The sequence below is a fragment of the Euleptes europaea genome, chromosome 8 (genome assembly GCF_029931775.1).
Source record: "Euleptes europaea isolate rEulEur1 chromosome 8, rEulEur1.hap1, whole genome shotgun sequence".
Lineage (NCBI taxonomy): Eukaryota > Metazoa > Chordata > Lepidosauria > Squamata > Sphaerodactylidae > Euleptes > Euleptes europaea.
In genome coordinates this window covers 57,433,484-57,456,788 of record NC_079319.1, presented here as the reverse complement: position 1 = coordinate 57,456,788, position 23,305 = coordinate 57,433,484, and positions in this window count along the sequence as shown.

The window sequence follows — 23,305 nt, the reverse complement described above, 5'->3', positions numbered from 1 at the left end:
GAATATAAAAGTTGAATGAATTCGCATTCATTTTTCATTTTTCACTGAGTTGCCATATTTAGCTTTTGCTTCCTTCTTGTTCAACAGGAATGCAAGGATTTTGTTCTCTTACAACCTTTATATCAGCTCACAAGTTAACTTCATAATTCTGCATTTGGCTCCTCAATAAATACAAATTTGCTACATGGAAACTCTTTGCATAGCCCTTACGTTAACTTTCCGAATGCAAACATTTCATTAATTTAATTTTTGGTGCTGCTTTTCACCAAAAAATTAACTTCTTCAGTGTTGAATAGCAATTAAAAATGGAGATATAAATAATATATCATAAAAGGTGCTAGAAAAAGCAGTTTTAGTTAACAGACCCCGGGTCAAGTTACAATTAAGAGATGCATGGTTATTTCCTCTTCTCCTTAGTCATCAGGAATAGCTATTGGTAACTGGGAGGAGGAAGTGATCAGCTAGGGTTGTCAGCTCCGGGTTTGGAAATACCTGGAGATTTTGGGGGTGGAGCCTGAGGAGGGCAGGGTTTGTGGAGGGTAGGTATAATGCCATAGAGTCCACCTTCCAAAGCGGCCATTTTCTCCAGGTGAACTGATCTCTGTCACCTGGAGATTAGTTGTAATAGCAGGAGATCTCCAGCCACCACCTGGAGGAGTGGCAACCCTGTGCTCAGCTGAAGTGGACCCAGCGCAATGGAAGGGGGGCTGGCTACTTCCTGTTTTCTCTCTGGCTTCAGGAATGGCCACACTATTTTGTTTATGAATAATATATATATTTATTTAGATTTGTCTTGCCTTATCTCAGAGGCATATTATATATGCAAGCCAGCTAAAACACTTTTGTGAAGCTAAAACGCTTTTGTGTCATGAATTAGGGTTGTCAACCTCCAGGTGGTGGCTGGAAATCTCCTGCTATTACAACTGCTCTCCAGTCGATAGAGATCAGTTCCCCTGGAGAAAATGGCCGCTTTGGTAATTAGACTCTATACTATAGCATTGAAGTCCCTCCCCTCCCCAAACCCTGCCCTCCTTAGGCTCCACCCCCAAAATCTCCAGGTATTTCCCAACCCAGAGCTGGCAACCCAGAGCTAGTCATGAATACAGACAGGTGCATTCTCTTCTTAATGTAATGCTGCAGAATCTAGTCTCTCATTGCAATGCAACTAATGCCTAAGGAAATCGTCTTACAAGTCTTCCATCACATTAAAATAACTTCTGTAGATGTGAAGTGAGTAAAACTTAATAAAGCAGACAAAAATCAGCAAGGGAAGGCATTGAAACCAAACTTTAGAAATATTTAACGATAATAATTGCATTATTTATTTTAGTTGCTGGGTAATTTGAAGTGACAAAAAGAGTACAAGGAAAGAATTGTACAGAATAAAGTTCATATGGAAGCAATTTTAATATTCAGGGAATAAAAACAAGAAACATATTAATGTCAAACATGATGCAGTGCATCGTACTGAATTTAATTAAGAATGGAATTATCCACTAGCTTATTAGAAAAGATGTAAGTCACTGGCATTTACCATTTCCAAAGTTTTAGACACAATATAAATCAATTTGTCAAGTCATGGTGCCAAAAGAGACAATGATAGATAAGCTCTGGCATTACATGAAAAGTGGTGAAAAGCTAGACCTATAGTTTTCCACATCTGACCTCTTACTGTATCTGCTCCACTTTTAACAGTACAATCCTATGCAGAGTTACTCCAGTTCAGTGGGTTTAGACTGGCACAACTCTGCATAGGATTGTAGTATAAGTCACCCTGTAATTTTTTGTTATGGTACTATACATATATGCAAAGCATAAATTCATTAATACTGGTATCCTGGTTCCAATCTTTCCCTACAATCTTGTTACTGTTATTTAATAAACCCATATATCATCCTAATCCTGGCAAGGAGAAACCAGATAATGGACACATATAGAAGACACCTTCATCAGTTGTTACAAAGAAACGCAAATGCTGAGTTTTGCTGCTTTCCTTAGTACCTAGGGTACCACATCTGTTCTAATAGATATATGTTTTGTGGTAGGTCATTCAGAAAAGTCCTTATAGAAAATGGAATACATGATATCTGTGTATATGGAAAAACCCAGGATTATGCAAAATTTAATTTGCCGCTGTGCTGTGAATCAAGAAAGAAATCAAATATATCTCTTATTATTGTTAAGGCTTGCTACCACCTCAAATTGTTTAGGCATTTGTGGTACTTTGATTTCTCTTCTAAAAAGTGGTATGAGCCATCAGAAATGTATCATATAAATACTGTAGTTGTACATGTAGGCTGAGGCATAGTAATGCTATAAAACAGAAAAATAAGCTTTTTTAAAAGAAATCAGAATCACATGGCATTCAAACATAAAAGAAAAGGTATTTCAAAATCTGCTAAAATAGACTTTCTTTGTCATAAAGGAACCAAGACATATTTGCAGTCACAGAGTTCTATGCATTAAAGTCAGTATGTAAAAACCAGAGTCAAATGCCTGAAAAACAACACCCATAAGACCTGAGCACATTAACCAAGGAGAAAGAAGGGGATTAGCCCAAGTCAGCAATCCCCAAATGAAATTTGATTTGCAAATCTGAATTTCCTGAGTCACACCCTTTAATAGGGAAAACTTTCAAGACAGGAAAAAGAATGACCACACCCTTAGTTATTTGGACCAAATGACGCTGAGGGCAAAAAGCAAATCAGGACAGGGTAAGACGTGGATGATGTCATGCAACAGAACAGGAACAATCTGGTCTTCCTAGCCAGTATTCATTATCATATTCATAGTGAAAACTTGAGGGCAGGCTGCTAAACATTTCATGGACTAGCTCCCTTTAGCTAATAGACAGGATTCACACCAAGGAATGGAATGTGGAGCGTTTACCCCACCTCTACAGTCATCTTCTGAAGCTTTGCTTCAAGTGCCTCCACCTTCTGAGATTAGATGGATGGCAACCTGGGATATAGGGCTGCCAAAAGAATGGCCATCAGCCCAGAAGTGACATCAGCCCTCTCTAGGAATTGCCAGAAACTCTATGGTTTCACTGGAAGTGATGTCATGGCAGCACCAAAGGCACCCACTCATGTCCCAGCTTCACTGGTATTCTGCAGGTTGTCAGGCCATGCCTGGCAACCCTACTGGGAAAGAGGTTCTCAGTAGTGGCACTGAAAGTCAGGAACTCTCTCCCCAGAGAGACTTGCCTGTCTCCTCCTGCTACCATCTTCCACCAGTGTGTGAATACTTTTTTGTTTTTTCAGGTGTTCTTTCACCGATTCCTCCTTCCTGTCCTGGTAAATTATTTTAATGTATGTGTATTTTAATTTGGGTTTAATTGTTTTAATTATGTGTTTTAATGTTTGATTGATGTGTTTTTCATTTGGTTTTAATAGTTTTTAAGAAGTGTTTTTTATTATGTATGTTTTTAATCAGCCACCTTGGGGTATACATAGGGTTGCCAGGTCCCTCTTCACCACTGGTGGGAGATTTCTGGGGCCGTGCCTGAGGAGGGCAGGATTTGGGGAGGGAAGGGACTTCAGTGCCGAGTCCAATTGCCAAAGCAGCCATTTTCTCCAGGTGAACTGATCTCTATCGGCTGGAGATCAGTTGTAATAGCAGGAGACCTCCAGCTAGTACCTGGAGGTTGGCAGCCCTAGGTATAAATTCAGTAAATAAATAAACTGGAATGACTTGATTGGGAAGTATTATTCTACAACAGGGCTTGGGCACTTTGGAAAATAGAAGCTTGCAAACTGTAAAAATTATGATTAATACAGGTCTGATTCATGAGACTCAAAAGACATACTTAAAAATAACACAATGTGCCTTGCAAATGAAAACTGGGAATCTCTAGGAGGCACTGCAGCAGTTTTCTCTTCTGATCAAAGTGCCCTTCCTATCATGATCTTTGACCATACTTTGCTCATCTCTCAAGAAGAAATTACTAGGAAGCGTTACAGGCTGAACAAGGATAGGGCCATGGTATCAATGGAGTGGTCTTGCACTAAGGATCTCTATCCTGAATACCTCTGGGCAGAGCAGTTACCCACTAAACAATTATAATATGCTTAGAATTTTCATTGCTGCTTATGTATATTGAGTACATTCCACAGAAATTTATCATATGATTTCTGACATGGTTTAGAAGCCTCACAGTTTAGAGGAGGAGGAGAAGGAAGAGGAGGAGGAGGAAGAAGAAGAAGAAGAAGTTGGTTTTTATATATGCTGACTTTCTCTACCACTTAAGGAAGAATCAAACCGGCTTACAATCATCTTCCCTTTCCCTCCCCACAACAGACACCCAGTGAGGTAGGTGGGGCTGAGAGTGCTCTAAGAGAGCTGTGATTAGCCCAAGGTCACCTAGGCTAGCCCAAGGTCACTCACTTCATGTGTAGGAGTGGGGAAACCAGCCTGGTTTGCCAGATTAGCATCCATTGCTCATGTGGAGGAGTGCAGAATCGAACCTGGTTCTCCAGATTAGAGTCCACCACTCCAAACCACCACTCTTAACCACTACACCACACTGACTTGTAGTATGACATATGTCCAAGGTGGATGGGTTCAGAAATATTAGTACCGTAATATATAATCCTACTCCATAACAATCGCACATGCCCAGTTCACCAGGCTCAATACAAAACTTTCCTTGTACAAATGGCTTGGGGGGGGGAAAGCTTTTGCAATGCAGACATCAATAGTAAAGACGTAGGGTTTGGTTTTTGTTTGTTTTTTGCCAGAAAGTTATTCCATGTCCAAAGAAGTGCAGGGGTTGTTTTATTGCAAACACAGACTCTGAAACAAACAAGCCTTTTAAATTAACAACAGCTTTGCATGCCAAGCAAAAGCCAAGCTCAAAGCTAGAAAATGGATCTGTCTTATCCTTGATAGGTTACTGCTATCCAGCAAAGAAGATGCAACCATTGTTTATATTCGACAGAATGCTAGCTTTTTACCTACAAAAATATGCCCCAAAAGTCAGACATGACCTCTGTTGACTTCATACCTACGAAGTTAAAAAAGGAAATCCTTCCAGTCATTTTGCTATGTCTGCAGTGTTGCCATATGATTCATGCCACAGGAACCCATTTACAACTTATCACAAATTCTTCTTTCAAACACAGGCATGCCCCAGGCTTGGTTCACACATACAAATCAGGTGGCAATGAGGTGGCAAAGCCCTGAGGTGCATCACTTCAGACTGCAGATGGTGGATTCCAGTTTTGAATGGTCTTTCACATACAAAATGCCCACAAAGAGAAAACTGTGGTGATAAATATAGTGCTTTAGTGGACACAATAACTCTGGAGCACCCCCTACCCCCCACCCCCCGCAGAGCCCAGAATACTCCTTGGTTCACTGAGGAGCTTGGAGCAATGAAGCAGTTGGGCAGACAGTAGGAGGACAAGTGGAAGGGAAAAAAACTCAAAGTGAATGAGGCCGAGCACAGGTGAGAGCACATTATTGTGCCTACTCTGTGGTGGTGATGGTGGCAAAATGAGCCAGATTGTCCACCACCATTGCATCTGTGCAGTGCTGTCCAGCAGAGCTTTTCTGGGTTGTCTGATTACAATTAGGGTTGCCAACCTCCAGGTACTGAGCAATGTCAACAATATTCTGGCTATATATTTACAGTACGTGGTAATATACCCACCAACAACATATATACCCAACAAGTTCACAACAATTCCTATGTAAGGTAAGTATAAAGTATACTTACCTTACATAGGAATTGTTGTGAACTTGTTTTTTGGGAAAATTTTACATGAAAAAGAAATAAATACATATGCTTGTTGGGTATATATGTTGTTGGTGGGTATATTACCACGTACTGTAAATATATAGCCAGAATATTGTTGGCATTGCTCAGAGCTATTCCTATACTGAATTTCTCATCTTATGATAAGTGTATAGAGGTGTCTGATTTGTCTTCAACCTCCAGGTACTAGCTGGAGATATCCTGCTATTACAACTGCTCTCCAGCCGATAGAGATCATTTCCTCTGGAGAAAATGGCTGCTTTGGCATTTGGACACTGGCATTGACGTTCCTCCCCTCTCCAAGCCCCACTCTCCTCAGGCTCCATCCCAAAAACCTCCCTCCAGTGGCGAAGAGGGACCTGGCATCCCTAATTACAATGGTTTTTAGGTATTCCTGGTTTACCCTACATAACTTTTATCTTGTTTCTGAAACTTCTTTTGGCATCAAATCATAGAGATGTCGATTGCTTTGCTATTTAGATCTAGCAGATTTCAAACTGCTGAAACAATATTTCAATAGAATACAAACAAGTGCTTTAAAAACTTGTCAACACTCATTGTTCTAGAATCTTTTATAAGCTATTTTGGTTTGGTCAGTTTTCCAGCACAATATTTGGATGGCCTTCAAAGAAAAGTTAATTGTCCTTGTTTTTTAATTGAAAGAGGTATGCAGGGAAATCCTGACCAAATCTCGTTTCCTGCATCATTTAGTGACTTGAAACACCTGAAAGAGAGTAAATTAAGTTAAATGCTGCATCAAAAGAAAAAAGCATTGTTCAAACAATCTGGCAAGGCCAATTTCAAATTAATTACTGTACTATTATTGGTTTTTCGTTTCTGAGGAGTTTCATATGAAGCTTTTAATTAGGATTTGCTTAATTTTTCGAGAGTGCTGATGTGCTCTAGCTGGTTATGTCTATTACAGAGATAGCACTATAATGTTCTTCATTGTGTAATTAAAACATTTACACACCCCACAGTCTTTTATTTTATTTTTTTGCCTGAGCCAATTTGCAAAGGTTAAAAAAGTACAGATAGGGTTGCAAACAGCCTGGTGAAAAAAAATGTCCTTTCCCTTTAATAAAGGCTGAGGCAGTTGAAGCTTTTCACAGCACAGAGGTAAATAACATCCCATTAAGTCTTTGGCCATTTATGCATGGTAATTTGCTGCGAGTTCCAGGCTGATGTGCCCCACAGCTTTTTTTGAGTTTTGCATGGGGAATCGATGAATCAGACGCCACTGCGCAGCTAGTGCGCACAAACTGCGCATTTTGAGAAAGCACTTCTAACGTGACTTTTTTGGACTGCCCCACCATCACTGCGAAGAATCTACGCTAAGTTGCATGAATAATAACAGAATTATCGTGTCCCTGCCTCTCCTCCGCCCACCCAGGTCTTCCCGCCACCTTTGGATTCCATTGGGCCACTAAGGAAGTCGGTCAGAGACTGCTATATGATTCTACGGGACACTGAATACTTTTTCAGACTATGCTGATTTATACATAAGAAGCTTCAGCTCTTGTTAAACTGCATCACAAGAAGCTCAGGCTCTTGTTTAAAACTCTGCTGCAACCCACTGCAACATAAGAACTGGATATAAAACTTTGACACGGGTGGCTGAAGAAGATAAGGAAACAAGACCATTCACCGGGAACTTGTCCCACCCCTTGGTGTCATTTGTTCATTTATTTTGTTTGTTTAAAATTTTGGACACATGTATGTACGCCTTGTTGGCGATATAACGTAGCTGTTACAGTGCAAAATTATATTTCAGTTATTATATTGAAAAATGTTTATTTCTACAACACTTGTATGAAATTAATACAACTTAAGAATTCAATTGTCAGCGCTTTATTTTGTAATTTTATCAAATTATAGCACTTCTTGAAATAGGCAGACATATACATATACACACACACACACACACACATATAAAAATTGAGATAGCCATAGTAGCTGCAATTTTTGAAATAAACCCAACTGGAGGTTGGCAACTTTAGTTCCCCTGGATCAAATGGCTGTTTTGGAGGGTGGAGTCTATGGCATTATACCCCTATGGCATTATACCCCATTCTCAAATCCCAACCTCCCCATGCTCCATCTCCCAAATCTCTAGGAAATACCTAACCGAGTTGGCAAACCTATCTCTTTCCCATCCAACAGCCAACCTACCTTTTTATTCAGTTGAGATTTATGTTCTTCTATAAGATCATCATTTATTACTCCATTGATTTCACACTTTCCTGTATGCTCTCACGACTACCACTTAATCTATCTGCTGTCTGCTAAAGATAAGGCTGTTACTCTATCCATAATTTATTATTTAACGGCCGCTTTGAAGATATGCCAAAAGTTATAATCAAGTTACACCTAAATGCTCATTTCCATACAGGTGCTTTTTTGCACTGGAACTGAAACTTTATCTGCCTCCTGTCTTAAGGGCCCTGTCCCTCCTCCTGCCTTTTACTGAGAGAACCAAGCCTGGAATGCTGTGGTTGCCTAGCAATGGTCATTGAGGGAATCTGTTGCTTAAACCTACAAGTGCTCCTTTTATCATTTTTGATTTTTTTAGATCCCCCATTTTATTTTATTTTTAGATATCAAATTTTTCTGCAAAGGCCTTTTCAGGTTTGAGGCCTTTTCAGGTTTGTAGAGAGATCTGTCATGGCCATTCACAGCTCCAGTCACTGGATTTAAGTATCCTCAGATTTGGCTAACCGCTATTAGAATATAAGATTATGATAATATTATTATAATTATAACTAATAAACCCAGTTCCAGTTCTTCAAATACGTCTGATATCCTTTGTGAGAAATAGAGAACATCCCTATAGCTGTATTTTAGTTGTATCTTGTTACTACTAGCTATTTTTTATTATATCCCATACAGAACAGAAAATCAATAACCTATAGAATAACAATAAAACAATGAAGGAGAGTACTGAAATCCAAGAATGTGTATGTATAGTAAAAGGGTAAAGATAAATATTGGTCCAGGTGGCATGCTCATGTTTCTTATTACAGCTTCACACCATTCCATGTTGGACAATGACACTTTTGACTTGATTTTTTAAACATTAACCTACGTCGTGTTTAATTGGCTAACAGTGCAATCCTAAACAGTAACACCATTCAAAGCCCATTGACTTCAGAGGATTTAGAAGGGTGTAACTCCACTTGTAACTTGCCCTGACCTGGATGGCCCAGGCTACCCTGATCTCGTCAGATCTCAGAAGCTAACCAGGGTCAGCCCTGGTTAGTATTTGGATGGGAGACCACCAAGGAATACCAGGGTTGCTGTGCAGAGGAAGGCACTGGCAAACCACCTCTGTTAGGCTCTTGCCATGAAAACCCCAAAAAAGGGGTCACCATAAGTCGGCTGCGACTTAACAGCACTTTACACACACACAACTCCGCTTAGGATGTCACTGTAAATGTAGTTAGAGCATTAGACAAGCCTTTATCAACAGTACAGATGTGTGAATTATGAAACCATTCTTCGTATGAGAAATAATATTGTCACGGGATGAATCCACTCAGACAAGTATCGAGAAGTTAACACTACTTTTTTTGGTATTTGCCTCCTTTACCAATGTGATTGCTCTATTGGTTGTGGTGGCAGATACATAAAATATATGCTGGATAATGAAAGCAATCCTAAACTGGTCTACTCAGAAGTTCCATTTTATTCAGTGGAACTTTCTCCCAGGAAAGTGTTCTTAGAATTGCAGCCAATGACTGTTTAAGCTTCTTTAGATGCTGACTGCTCTTTTTACTACAATGGGGGTATTCATCTAGCTAATAGGGTTGCCAAAAGCCTGGAGGGAAAAAAATCACTGTAATAAAGGTTTGTGTGTGGTGTGTGTGGGAAAGTGCAGGTGAAACATTCATGGCATGGAAGTAAATCCCATTAAGCTTCTGTAAAAGGGGCAGGACATTTTTTTCCTTCAGGTTGTTGGCAACCCTACTTGCTATTTAAGAAAAAAAAATCCAGCAAGGACATCCTTTTCTTTCATGACAGTGCCTTGTACTTTCATATATACTTTGTGTGTGTGTGTGTGTGTGTGTGTGTCAAGTGCCATAAAGTTGCTTCTGACTTATGGAAACCCTATGACTTCCTTGATTGAGTCAATCCTTGTCATGTTGGGTCTTTCTTTTTTCCTGATCTCTTCCACGTATCCTAGCATTATTGTCTTTTCCAATGACTCTTGTCTTCTCATAATGTGACCAAAATACAATAGCCTCAGTCGTTTTAGCTTCCAGGTAGAGGTCAGTCTTGATTTGATCTAGAACCCACTTATTTGGCTTTTCGCAGTCCATAGTATCCATAAATCTCTCCTCCAACACCACATTTCAAATGAATCAACTGCCTTCCTATCAGCTTTCTTCATTGTCCACCTTTTACATTCATACATGGTAATGAGAAATACTGTTGTATGAATTATCTTTATCTTGGTTGCCAGTGACACATCCTTACACTTCAGAATTTTTTCTAGCTCCTTCATGGCTGCCCTTCACAGTCTCAATCTCCTTCTGATTTCTTGGTTGCAGTCTTCCTTTCAGTTGATGATTGACCCAAAGAATAGAACATCTTTAACAATTTCAGTGTCTCCATCATTAGCTGTAAAGTTGTGTAAAGTAAGGAAGGTTTAAGCTCAGTGAAACCTCACCTCTGCCAGGGTGTGCAATATGCATCTACCTTTAAAAACAAGAGTAGCAAACAGAGTAGCAAACAGAAGAGTGAACCTACATCTCAGTGCATCCAGGTGCATTTTATGCATATAGAATAGGGTGGGGGTTGGGCTAGCTTTTGAAAAAAATGTTTGTAAAGGTTGTGGTGTTTTGGAATAAAGAAAATATAAAGCATTTTAGGTTATACTAGCAGAAGGCCCAGGAAGTGATGGTGTTGCTCTGCTCAGGGTAGTGAGATCTCCTGAGGAGAACTAATCAATCCAAGAAGCACGTTGCCTGTTGCAAAGGATTCAGAGGAGAGTGAAAAAGACAGTAACCAGCATAAATAGCCAGTGTTGCATAGCAGCAGGGTACAGATCAATATTCTGCTATAAAGCTTGTTGAGTGGCATTCTCGCGGTCTCTCCTCACTGCTGTGAGGATAAAAGGTGAAGGGGAAACCGTGTATGCCATCCTGAGCTCTTTGGAAGGTGGGTGGGATAGAAACGCATTACATAGATAGACTGCCAGTGATATGTAGATGTCTTACACTAATGCACAAGATTCCACCATGACTGTGAGGTTTAAACTAGACATTATTGAAATTGCATGGTCACATCTTTCAGAGACCTAAATGAATTCTGGCAATGCCTGAAGAATCTCCACTCGAGGGATAATGCAACTATACATCATAATTTAATAAAGCCCTAATATTCCTATTGCCATGCACTATTGAGTAAGAGTATCTGTTCACCAGAAAATAGATCCACTTAGTTCTATGACAAGTGTGTATGTGTGTACTCCAAAATAAATGAACAGCATAGACAACTTTGGATCCTGCCCTCATGTTTGATGAGATCTACACTTTCAGTCTCGTAAGTTGTTTCAAATTGGCACAACGAATGATGGTTTTGCTTCTCAACGTGGGATGCAATCCATGTCACTCTGAAGTAATAGAAGCTTTCTTACTGATTGCTGTAGATTACACCCTAGTATGCTGTTAAAAAACAAAACAACTCAGCCCACTTGCTAAGTAATCCTCTTCATGGAAGAGGTAGAAACCCTGAGTGGATTCTTGCTCCCTCCCCCATATTGGAGAGCTCTTCTCAATGCAAAGATTGAATGGTGGCCTTCTTAATAACCCTTCAAATGGCATACAAAGAAACCTCCCTGAGAGGAAAATAATTGATCCTGAATAAATGAGATTCTCAGAAACCCCCCAAGGCTGCTGGCAAAGGAGGTGTTGGCAGCTGAAGTGGAACAGTTTCATTGTGGTGCAATGAACTGACAGAGGAAATGAATCTGGGATTGTCTAAGTCCCAAACATTCTTTATTGTGATGACTATGTTATTGGAAATCTTATTTGTTTCCACAAGCGTACATGATGTGAAGATGGAAGGAGGAAAATCTAGAATTGTGTACATTCATTTCAAAAGGGGCCCAATAAGTGTCGGCCACAATTCATTAAACAAGCTCATTTTCAATCCCAGAGAATGCAACCATAAACTGAAGTTGGGACTCCTCATCTGCCTAATTGGTTTTTCTCATTTCAGTTATGATGATAATACCAAAGTGACTTTCTGGATTTTAGGTCACAGTGAGAAAAGAGCTATGTCAAGAGGATTCATATAAATGGGACCACAGAATCAGATCCATTAATATATCCTTGTTTAATTCTAAACACTTTAGGGTTTCAGATCACAACAGACCTTGGGTTGCTTAGTTACCATGACATTGGACAATTCTAAAAGCTGCCACTAATATCACACAGGTGGTATGGATTAGAGATGATTTGGAAGTTTTCCAAAGAACACAACATTCTGTAAGATCAAGATAGTTTGGGGGTCGCTTTGCCTTAGTTTTACAGGCTTTCATAGCCATACTGTTTTGTTATAAAGGGACTTTTAAAATTAAGAAAAGTCAAATGCCATCTGTCTCCAACAGTGCGGTCCTGAACAGAATTACACCCTTCTAAACCAGTTGACTTCAACGGACTTAGAATGGTCTAACTCTGGTTAGGAGTGTACTACAAATAGCCCTGCTTTTAGTACCTGGCTTCTAGGACATTAATAGAGCAATTAAGGGTCGCCCTAAGTCAGCTGTGACTTGATGGCACTTTACACACACACACACCGGCCCCCATGCCCCGGTGCCCCAAGGACCACAGGAGGCCAATGGGTACTTCATCCCATAACTACTGGCCACCAGCCAAACCCCTGCCAATATCATCTCCCAGTGGCCAATATAAACTCTAGTCCATGCGCAGGCATGCCAGGTGCCAAGTTACATGGTTATGTCAGTTGGCTCTGTGACTGTGGGACTTAGCATTTTGTACCATGGTAGCAGCTCAGTTACACATTTGGGGAATGGGTGCTCCACACAGGGGTAGAACTCACTGTCAGGGCAGAGTTGGGAGCAGCCACAGAGGGTCATCATGGCAAACTTGATTCCCACCACGGAGGGTGCCTCCTGCTATCACAAGGGCACATCCTGGGCCTTTTCTGCAAACACAGTGACCCAGAGCAGCCAAAGTAGCAGCTCACCAACAGTGACATGAACATCCCACAATGGAGCAAAGTCAGTGCAAAAAGCCCCACCTGGGCTGGTGCTCCATCCACATCCCCTGTTGTTCCCTCGTCCCATCCAAGGGCCATGACTGCACTGAAGCAGCTGAGGCTGCCGGCCTCAGAGGTGATGGTGGCACAGCACTGGGCTGCCTAGGGGTTGCCACCAACCCCATACTCCTAGTAGTGCCCCCAACCACAGCCCCCTAGCAGTGCTAGCCTAAGCACGTTGTCAAGTCAGGACTCCCATAGAGTATGGGGCCGCCCCAGGCCCGTCACTCAATCCCTGATGCCTGGCCACGTCCCTGCCAGGGCAGGATAGTGGCTATGGGGCCATGAGGATGCCCAGGGGCAGGTGACTGGGTATATATCCCAATGGCCACACCATTGTTGACATTTTCTTTCTATTTCAGACTTGGCCCAAGCCTTCTCAGGGTAGTCAAGATTATTTGAGAGATTTTCACTCACTGTATGAGCTTCATTTAGACTGAAAAATCAGCTTTCATTCTGTTTTGTCTTCTCTACCCTTTTTATTTTTTAATGTTTGGATTAAATCAAACATTTTTGCACTTAATATCAAAATGATTGCGATGTTGCATCTCTTCAAATTTATTGCTTTCTTTCACTTTCTGACAAATCATTCTACAATTTCTGCTGTCCATCTTTCAGTCAAAGGCAGTTTTAAACCTGTGTATTTGAATGTGACATGGAAAGATTATCTGTGGTTTCTTCATTAAGGACTAACATGTGCAGAGGAACCTCCCTGAACTTAGCAATCAGTGTGGTGTAGTGGTTAAGAGCTGCGGACTCTAATCTGGAGAACCAGATTTGATTCCTCACTCCTCCACATGAAACCTGCTAGGTGACCTCAGGCTAGTCACAGTTCTCTCCGAACTCCCTCAGCCCCACCTACCTCACAAGGTATCTGTTGAGGGGAGGGGGAGGGAAGGTAAGCCGCTTTGACACCTCTTTCGGTAGGGAAAAATGGGGTATAAAACCAACTCTTCTTCTTCAACTGGTTCTCAGAGGCTAACTCTTGACCTTTTGATTTGAATATCCCATAAGGGTGTAATCAACTGTCATACATGGTGGCATCAGACTGCCATTTTTTACCTAGGTCAATAATTCCAACCATGGAAAGTTATGATATGTGTGTTATGTCAGAGCTTGCCATAACGACACTGGTCCCACTCTTCTCCCTCTCTCTGCCTTCCCAGAATGTTGAGTGACCATAAAGTCTGTGGATTTTGCTAAGCAACCTGTGAAATAACATTGACATCTGTGTTCTAAAGAAATATTACGTACCTTTGGTTAGAGCTCATGCTTCTCCAATGAAACTTTTCAAGCATGAAGTCATCAGACTGTGGAAAATGGAAGGCCTGTGAGGCAATCTGAAACCATCAGGAGTGTATCTAACTGCCGTCAATTATTGCAACTAATAAAAATGGATCTAGCAAATTCTGTTTCAAAGAGGAATATAGAAGCAAAGTAGCAGTTGATGCTTTAAAAAGTATATTTATATTCAGCACCATCAGCGGAAAACTACGATCGGCATATGGTTACTTTGATTTCCACAGTATGCTAGTCTGGCATTCTTCAGGGATGTGCAAAACTCATAGAAGAAATTCCCTCAACATTTCAAGTGTCCCAGCACCAAGCAGAGGATTTCTACCAAAAAAAACACACAATCCATTCAGAGTTTGCCGTGTGTATTCTGATCATCCACTCTTTCTTAGTTGTTCCATTTAATCTAGGTCCCATATTTTTTTAGACAGTGCATTTTCACTCCCGTCACACTGGTTTATACATTTTCTGGTCTTAAAGCTCAAGTCCTAAAAATGTTTCATTACTCCATATACACTTTAAAAAAAAAAAAGAGGGATGTATGCGCTGATATTCCAGTGGCCTAAATAGGAGTGAGTGCAGAACATCAGAGGATCTCTGCTGATAGTAGAAACTTACAGAACAGCAGAAATCCATACAACCCCAAAAACGGCCCCTGGGCATTCCTTCTATGCTGTTAAGTTTTCCACTAGAAAACAAAAGGCAGTGGCAAGCAGAAGTCATTGGAATGCAAAAGGTAGGTTGCAAGCATAACTCCCTTTCTATTTATTTACTTTTTTGTCATCCTCATATCTGACTTGTCAGATATGACTTGTCATCCTCATATCTGACTTTTGGTGATCCCATAGGGTTTTCAAGAGGTGGTTTGCCATTGCCTGCCTCTGCGTAGCAACCCTGGACTTTCTTGGTGGTCTCCCATACAAATACTAACCAGGGCCAACCCTGTTTGTAGCTGAGATCCGACAAGCCTGGGACATCCAGGTCAGGGCATTTATTTACTTAGCCGGCACAATTTAAGTCCCATTCCTCCTCTCCCCTGCGGTCCCTCTGCAGGTGAAGGAAGACTGAACTTTTCCATTCTGCATTTCTTACTACTTTCAGTAATTTCCCCTAATATCCACCTACTCAGTAGTCAAGCAAAGAAATGGCTTGGCTGCATCTGAATGAAAGTGAATATGTACATCTGCATAATTACACTGCTTTCGCACACAATTAGAAAGTTTTCTTGCAGAAGCTGCCCACTACTACTTATCAGACACTGTTTCCGATTTCAAAAAGCATGTAATAAAAATATTTTTTTTCAGTTGAGACTTACTACAATGGTTCCTCTTTGTGCCTTTCTTGACTGCTCATGAACCCAGATAACATTTCTGCAAGTTATTTCTTGAATAGATGCCACTGACTGTGCAGGAACAGAAACCACACAAGGCAATCTAGCTGAAGTTGTCCATGCATCCTACTGTGCAGGGTGCTAAGAAGGGATTACGAGCAAGCAATCCCATGCTTTATACAAGTCAGCTACCCTAATGGCCCAAATGAGCAGGACGCTGGGGATATTGCCTCTACTCTGGTCAATCTGACTCTAATTTATTGGGCTTGGCTTCAAGTGATGGTTACTGCACAGATGCAGAGTGGCTTGGCATGGTGCTATGCTTGAAATGAACTTTGCCAGAGAACACTGAAGCCATCCCCTTAGGGGATTGCTTCATGTGTAATAAAGGGCATTTGAACAAGATATGTTTGACTGGTAGATATACTCTCCACAAAGCTCACAGAATGCCTACTGTTCAGTACTGGAATAGGCATTATCTCATTCTTTTCTTTCTTTTCTATTTTATTTTATTTGTTTGTTTTGCTGTCAAATTAAAGGACCAATCCTGATGAATGAATTCTTCTTTCTTACAAGAGAACTGATTGGTCTTTTAATTATATTGTTTAAAATGCATTTATCTGTTACTTGCAGTGTGATCCTATATAGAATTATACCCTTCTATGCCCATTGAAGATGATGGATATAGAAGGGTTAACTCTGCCTAGGATTGCACTGATAGATTTTAATTTTTTTGCATTGTGACAGAGAATTTGATTACACGTGCGGTTATGACAAAAGACTGGGCTGGATCCTACCGGCTTTTCTGCTGATACAATAGGGAGGAAAGGCAAAGGCTATGACAGGGATCATGGGGCCTGTATAGACAAAAAAGAACCCATATGGGACAGCACTGCAGTGAAGAGGAAAACTGTGAGACTGCTAGTAGAAACGCTGTTAGAATCAACCCATTCATTTCTTATTTTTTTATTTTTGTCCTCATGCCCCCATTTTACTGGCATTTCTGCCCAATGCAGAACCTGTAAGAGATATAGGATCAAACTTGTAAGGATAAGTATAGTTTTCAACTACCAATAATTGTTATAGCATAAATGAGAAAAAGTAGTGTACCATATGTGCAGAAGTATGTGAAAAGAATATGTAATTCTAAAAGATTAACATTTGGTGCGGTTGAGATGGAATGTCATATAACTGGCATAGCTGATCATTTATTTGGCCTCATCTGTAGAGGGGAAACTTGCTGAAATAAGGTAACAGAATGGAAGACATGACATCTTGCCAGTCCCTACACTCAGAAACAGGAGAAGTACCCAAAATAAAAAGACAGCTTGCATCAAAAATACCAATATTGTTCATTTCTCCCATCAGCTGTTATGATTACCTGGATTTTAAATGTAAGCAATTATATCTGCTAAACCAGGAATGGCAGCTTCCTCCAGTCAATTCAGAGTTGAATCAATTAGAAAATGGGAGAGATTAAGGGAGTTCTAGAAACGGTGACTTGTCCAGTCAGTGAAATAAAAGCAAAGGCAGAACTTTTGAGGGCAATGAGAAATTACAAACTCATTTTCAGACACACTCAAGGGAAAAATAAACGTAAACAAAGTTGAAAGAGTGGAGGCAAGTTAAATTAAAAGTGAGAATAAATAGAAGAGGTGACAGAAAAAGAGAGGACAAGAAAAAATGAGAGATTAAAAGGCTGAGAACATCAAAGGACCAAACCAAGATGACTGGAGGTGTGGCAGTTACCTAGAAACCTCAGAAACAAGAAAAGAAAGGCAATGGAACAGACAACCCCTAAAATGGCACACAGAAACTGAACGTCTGAAAAGTAAACAGAGTAATATACATGGAAGGCAATTTCTAAAATGAAATAAAGAAAGAATAACAGAGGAAGGGGAAGAAATATGTGCTTCATCCTATTTTGGATCATTAGTATTGTTCATTGTTCCTTTTTTGTGTGTGTGGTATTAGATCCTTAATGTTAATACTGCATGTAATCCAAAAGGGTTTAAGGGAAGAGTTATGACGAAACGCACAGCCTTTTCCTTCACAATCATAAATGACTGAAATAAATCAGGTAGGATTATTAGCATTTATTTATTTAATAGATGTGTATTCTGCCCCTTCCTTTAAGGACTGCAGGGATCATACAACGGCTCTTCCTTTCTTCATGTTATAATTACCCTGTGCGGTAGATGAGGTTGAAAGGGAAAGATGCGTCCAAGGTCACCCAGTAAATTTCATGGCAAGTGGGGACTGGAACCCATTTCTTGCTGGACATGTTCTCTCCTACTCTTCAGCCATTAAACCACACCATCTCTCATTCAAGGTCATCTCACTAAACTGAAAATGTTGGACTTATAACATGAAAAAGAAATACAGCAGATACAAATGTAAAGTCTAATGTGGGACCCCTTTGCATTGTCAAAAACAATTTAGAGGCAAGAGCGATAGCATGCAATGCTTTGGCGCAAAAAAACAATAGACTATGAAGTTACACTAAACAGAAGTATCACATCCAAGTCTTGATTCAGGTCATGATAATTCAAGAAGCATGGAAATGTTTCAGAGGCTGGTTATGAGTGCTAAGAAGTCAAGTCATTTGAAGAAAAGCTGAAGGCATTTCACAGGGAAAGGGTTATTTAAAAGGCTGTCGGAAAGAGTAGTGGGGGAGCACAGGAAAAGAAGCAATTGCAGAAAGTTACAGAAAGTGAAGCACCTAGGAAACAGGGTTATGGAACAAATTTCCTGGCAGTATGGTTTTCCTTGGAGCAATTTGGTCCGGATTCAGTTTTGGGTCAGGATTTTTTCTGAGCAGGATGGTCAGGTATGTTTTATTTGGGGGGGGGGGATATGAAAAATACCTTTGAGCTTATCAATGCAGAACACAAAGCAAAAGAGTGATCTCAAAATTTAGGGTTTAAATCTGAGTTATAGATGTAGGAAGAGCTACACGTTGTTTATGAATACACCTTTGCACTAGGATTATGATTAGAATACCTATGAAATCCTGTACCACATAGAAACTATATATACTCATACTTACGACAAATGCCAATTTATATGACAAAGTGGCATACAGTGTGTGTGTGTGTGTGTGTGTGTGTGTGTGTGTGTGCGTAAAGTGCCATCAAGTCACAGCTGGCTTAGGGCGACCTGATAGGGTTTTCAAGGCAAGAGACATTCAGAGGTAGATTCCCATTGCCTGGCTCTGCGTGTGCTGAGAGAGTTCTGAGAGAACTGTGACTGGCCCAAGGCCACCCAGCAGGCTTCATGTGGAGGAGTGGGGAGTTGAACCCGGTTCTCCAGATTAAAGTCCGCCACTCTTTACTACACCATGCTGGCTCTCATAGGCATACAGTAGTTGTTTTAAATCCCACAGTATGGAGGCTGCTCTGTGTATCAACTGATTCATGAAACTCTGACTTTCTCCATACCACTTCAAATTCTCCTAAAGGTGGATTAGCCCAGTGGCTAATTTAAAAAATGGCGGTCCCACACAGTGAACCTTCAACTGGCTTGCAATGCATACCAGCCAGTTCAAAGCTACTATCTTGCAGCTGCTTTGTTGTATTACACAAAAAATAAAGCACTACCTCAGCAGCCCAAGAAAAGCAGTGACAACTTTGCTCATCAGAGTAAAGCCTTCCGAAGGTGCCACTCTGTAAACAGGTAAAATCACCAGTTGCCTGTTTACACACATTCTCTGGGGTGGTACCTACGCAGTCTCCCTGAGGCTATTAGGAAGGTCCCCACATATCTATTGTTTTGCAGAACGAGCAAAACAGAATTGTTCAGGAGGACATTCCTGTAGAGGAGTGGAACTGTTAGCTGTGATGTAACGGATCAGTTCAGGAGGTGAACTCTATTAGGGAAATGTGTTTTTTCCCCTTCTAGTTCTTCAGTCCCAGCCCCACTGTATTATGCTGTTTTACTAGGAATCTTTGCTGTTAGACTCAAATGTAATCACATTTTGTAACCCACTTGCTGACCGACTGTATCTACTAGTAATCTTTACTGCTAGATTCCAATATTGTTATCGTTCAAAATGTAAATTTTTTTTGGTAATCAGCTTATTGATGGAGTGAATAGTTCGAATAATGCTCGTAATGTACCTGGAGTCCCTGTGAGAAAGGCAGCCTATAAAAGAAAATAAATAAATAAATACCGAGAGGTAATTCCTGCTTTACGAACTAGATAGATCTTTTTTAAAAGAAGAAAAGCGCTCTAAATTCTCTTCTCAAGCCAGTCAAAATTAACAATGAAACATGATAGCTTTAAAGTCACTAAAATTACAGTGGAATAAGCTGAAAGGAAACAGTAAATGCCTTCAAAACAATTTTTTTTTCTCCCTTGAATCTGGGTCTCGCTTGGATATGTGAACCTTTCTTTGTGCTGAACTGACATTGGTTCCTTGTGACCTCAGCTCACAGTAGGTGCTAAGGAGCAGAGGTTTCTTCAGGAAGTTCAGGGGTGGTAAACTTGTTTTGATTCTGCAGCTGAAGAAAGGCTGCCAGGATCTTGCAACCAAGCACTGGAATATTGTATTTGTTTTTATAGTGTGGTCATTATTTTTCTCACAATGTGGTTCCTGCAATCTTTGAAGTCTTTTAACTCCTTTAGTCTTTGGATAATGGCTGATATGGCTTGTTTGCTTATTCATGATGCTGCCTCTCTTTGGGGAGAGTTTTTGCTGGTGCTATATCCTGTTTTATACAATCCTAGGCCACAGCTAGAAAATAACAGCCAGGAAGCCATAAAACACCACCTAAGATCTTCCTTTCTGTTTCTGCGACTCAGTGATGGGAACCAGCTGTGATAATTAATAGAGCTGGGCAAATTTGGGAGAGTACTTGCGATTAGTTTTGGAGGGTCATTTCAGACATTTTTTTTTCTGACACAGAGATAAATTCTGTATGAGAAAATGCATGCGGTGCCCGGGGCAGATTCTGGAAAGTGCGGGATATAAATCTTTAAAATAAACAAACTGTGAAGTACACTGTGAGATTTTCTTCTGCCATGAGGACACAGTCTGTGAAATACATCTGTGGATCTGTACAAGTTCAAGGAAAAGTAAGTATTTATACAATATTATTCGGGCATGTCCCCGTTTAATGTTCATTTCTATACAAGGAAAACGACAAGTACGAATGGTTTGAAGACTTGTCAGATGGACTAACTTGTCTCCTTTGCTTGAATGTACTAGAAAATTTAAAGGCATGACAGAAATCCCTTGAATCCCTGTACTCTGTCTCCATACGAGAGACTAGGGAGTAAAAACTAGCTGGTATTTTTCTTGCCAGTGTGTTATTTGGTTGTTTATTTAGATTTTTATCCTGCCCTCAATCCCCAGCCAAAGCCGGACTCAGGGCGGCTAACAACAGAGCGCTCAATACAGCAAGATACAATAAAACCATAAAGCATATAATCAACAGACTAAAAACAATTAAAACCATCCCCACAAATTCATCGTTTATGGTTACAATCCCAAGAGATAGCGCTCATCCTTGGAGCATAGTAATCACTGTGGGACTCAACGGAACAGTCAGGGGCCCCCCTCCATATTAGTTGATGGCATTCAAAACAAAGAACAAGAGCGGGGAGTAGGGAGGCCAGCACTGGTGAAAACCGTAGCTGTCCTCAACTATAAGCCTGACAGAACAGCTCTGTTTTGCAGGCCCTGCGGAACTCTTCAAGATCCCGCAGGGCCCTGGTCTCACTGGAAAGGGAGTTCCACCAGGCTGGGGCCAGGGCAAAGAAAGCCCTGGCCCTAGTCGAGGATAGCCGGACACTCTTTATGCAGTGAAACCCCCATTTATTCAGGGTATAGAGTCCCGGAGTTTGGTTGAGGAGTATTTTTGTTTCCTGAATTACCAAGAAGTAGAAGAATTCATTAAAAGAACAGCCTTGTTCTGTTTTATTTGTATTCAGAAGAGTGAGATTATCAACCATTTTCAAATGTCTTAGGGTACCATATCAGTTCAGTTTTGAGTATGACTGGTAAAGGTTCTAATCAGTCAAGTCGCAGCTGACTTATGGTGACTCCTTTTTGGGGGTTTTCATGGCAAGAGACTAACAGAGGTGGTTTGCCAGGGCCTTCCTCTGCACAGCAATCCTGGTATTCCTTGGTGGTCTCCCATCCAAATACTAACCAGGGCTGACCCTGCTTAGCTTCTGAGATCTAACCAGATCAGGCTAGCCTGGGTCATCCAGGTCAGGGCAATCAGTAACATAGCAGTACCTCAAATTTAATTTTTTGAGGTTTTTTAAAGAATTGATTTAATGAATTTGAGTGTTTATAATAGATATATATTTTACATATTTTTTCTCATGACATGAGCTACAAAGTTGCTGAAAGGATGTCGTGGTGCAGGCGAAGAGCGAGGGCTGTAAGCATAGTCTGGGGAACAGTCCAAGGTCATTCACAGTGGAGGCAGAGTCCGAGATAGCAATATAGGCAAGGGAAGTCCAAGGCGTTAGTCAGAACCAGTCCAAGAAGTCAGGATACCAGGAATCCAAAGGATAGCAGGGAAACAAGGCCGGTACACAAGGAGGTTGGTGACAAGTTGCTTGCACAACAGCCAAGCCTAACTGATGGCTTAAATCCCTTCCCCTGCTGCTGTAGCAGAGCCAGCTGATGCTGATGAGGCTGAGTTCACAGGTGGTGCTTCAGCCCTGCTCTTCCTCATCACTGCTACTGGGGAGGTTCCTCTGTAAAGCCTTCAGTCTAGCACTCTGCCGTCTCTGCTGCATTGCCAGTTTTCTAGATATAAGTAGATTTCTTTTAAGAGATGAACAAATAGCCAAAGACACATTCTGCAGCATTGCCCAAATTCTGGAATCAAGGAAACATCAAACAAACAGAAATGTTTGTTGCTGTTACTCCTTCTGAAATGATAATATTTGCTTTTCAAATACTTGTGTTGCATTAGGGACCAATATTATCTCCTTTTTAAGCAACAAAATTCAACTGATACATTAATTCTGTACAATAACTAAAATGAGGGTCCAAGCAGTTAAAAATTAAAAATACTTTGGTTTGAATTCTTGTTCAGATTTAGTCTCAGCATGTGTAGACCACAGAATTAGGACCACCAGAGAAATTTAAATCTTGCACTAAATTCAGAAATAGTACAGCTGTGATGAATGGCAGCAAAAGACAGATGGATTTAGGCAGATCAACTCTGGTCATTTATGAACGGGAGCTTTACCTGGGGTTTGATGCTCACTCGACCCATATTTTCTGTTGCAAATCCAAAAATTGCTATGCACTAGCAAAGTCACAAAGCTCAAATCTGGAAGCATCTGAGTCCCCGTCCCTTGAAAATGCTGCTTTGTAATTGGCTGTAGTGCTTATTGTGAGAAAAATGTCCCCTCTCCCCACAGCAGAAACTCAAGTGCCATTTAAATTTTTTTTTTAAAACGGAGCTCTTTAAAAGGAATGTGGGGAACCCAAGCATCATTTTAAAACCCTTTCTTATGTGAGACAAATGTCTGCTCAGTAAGAACTCCAGTTGGGAGACAAAAATCAGGAAGCATTTGTTTCCCCGCCCCTTGAAATGCTGCTTCGTAATTGGCTGTAGTGCTTACTGTGAGAAAAATGTTGCCCCCACCAGCTCCCCTGTCCCGTGCTTTGG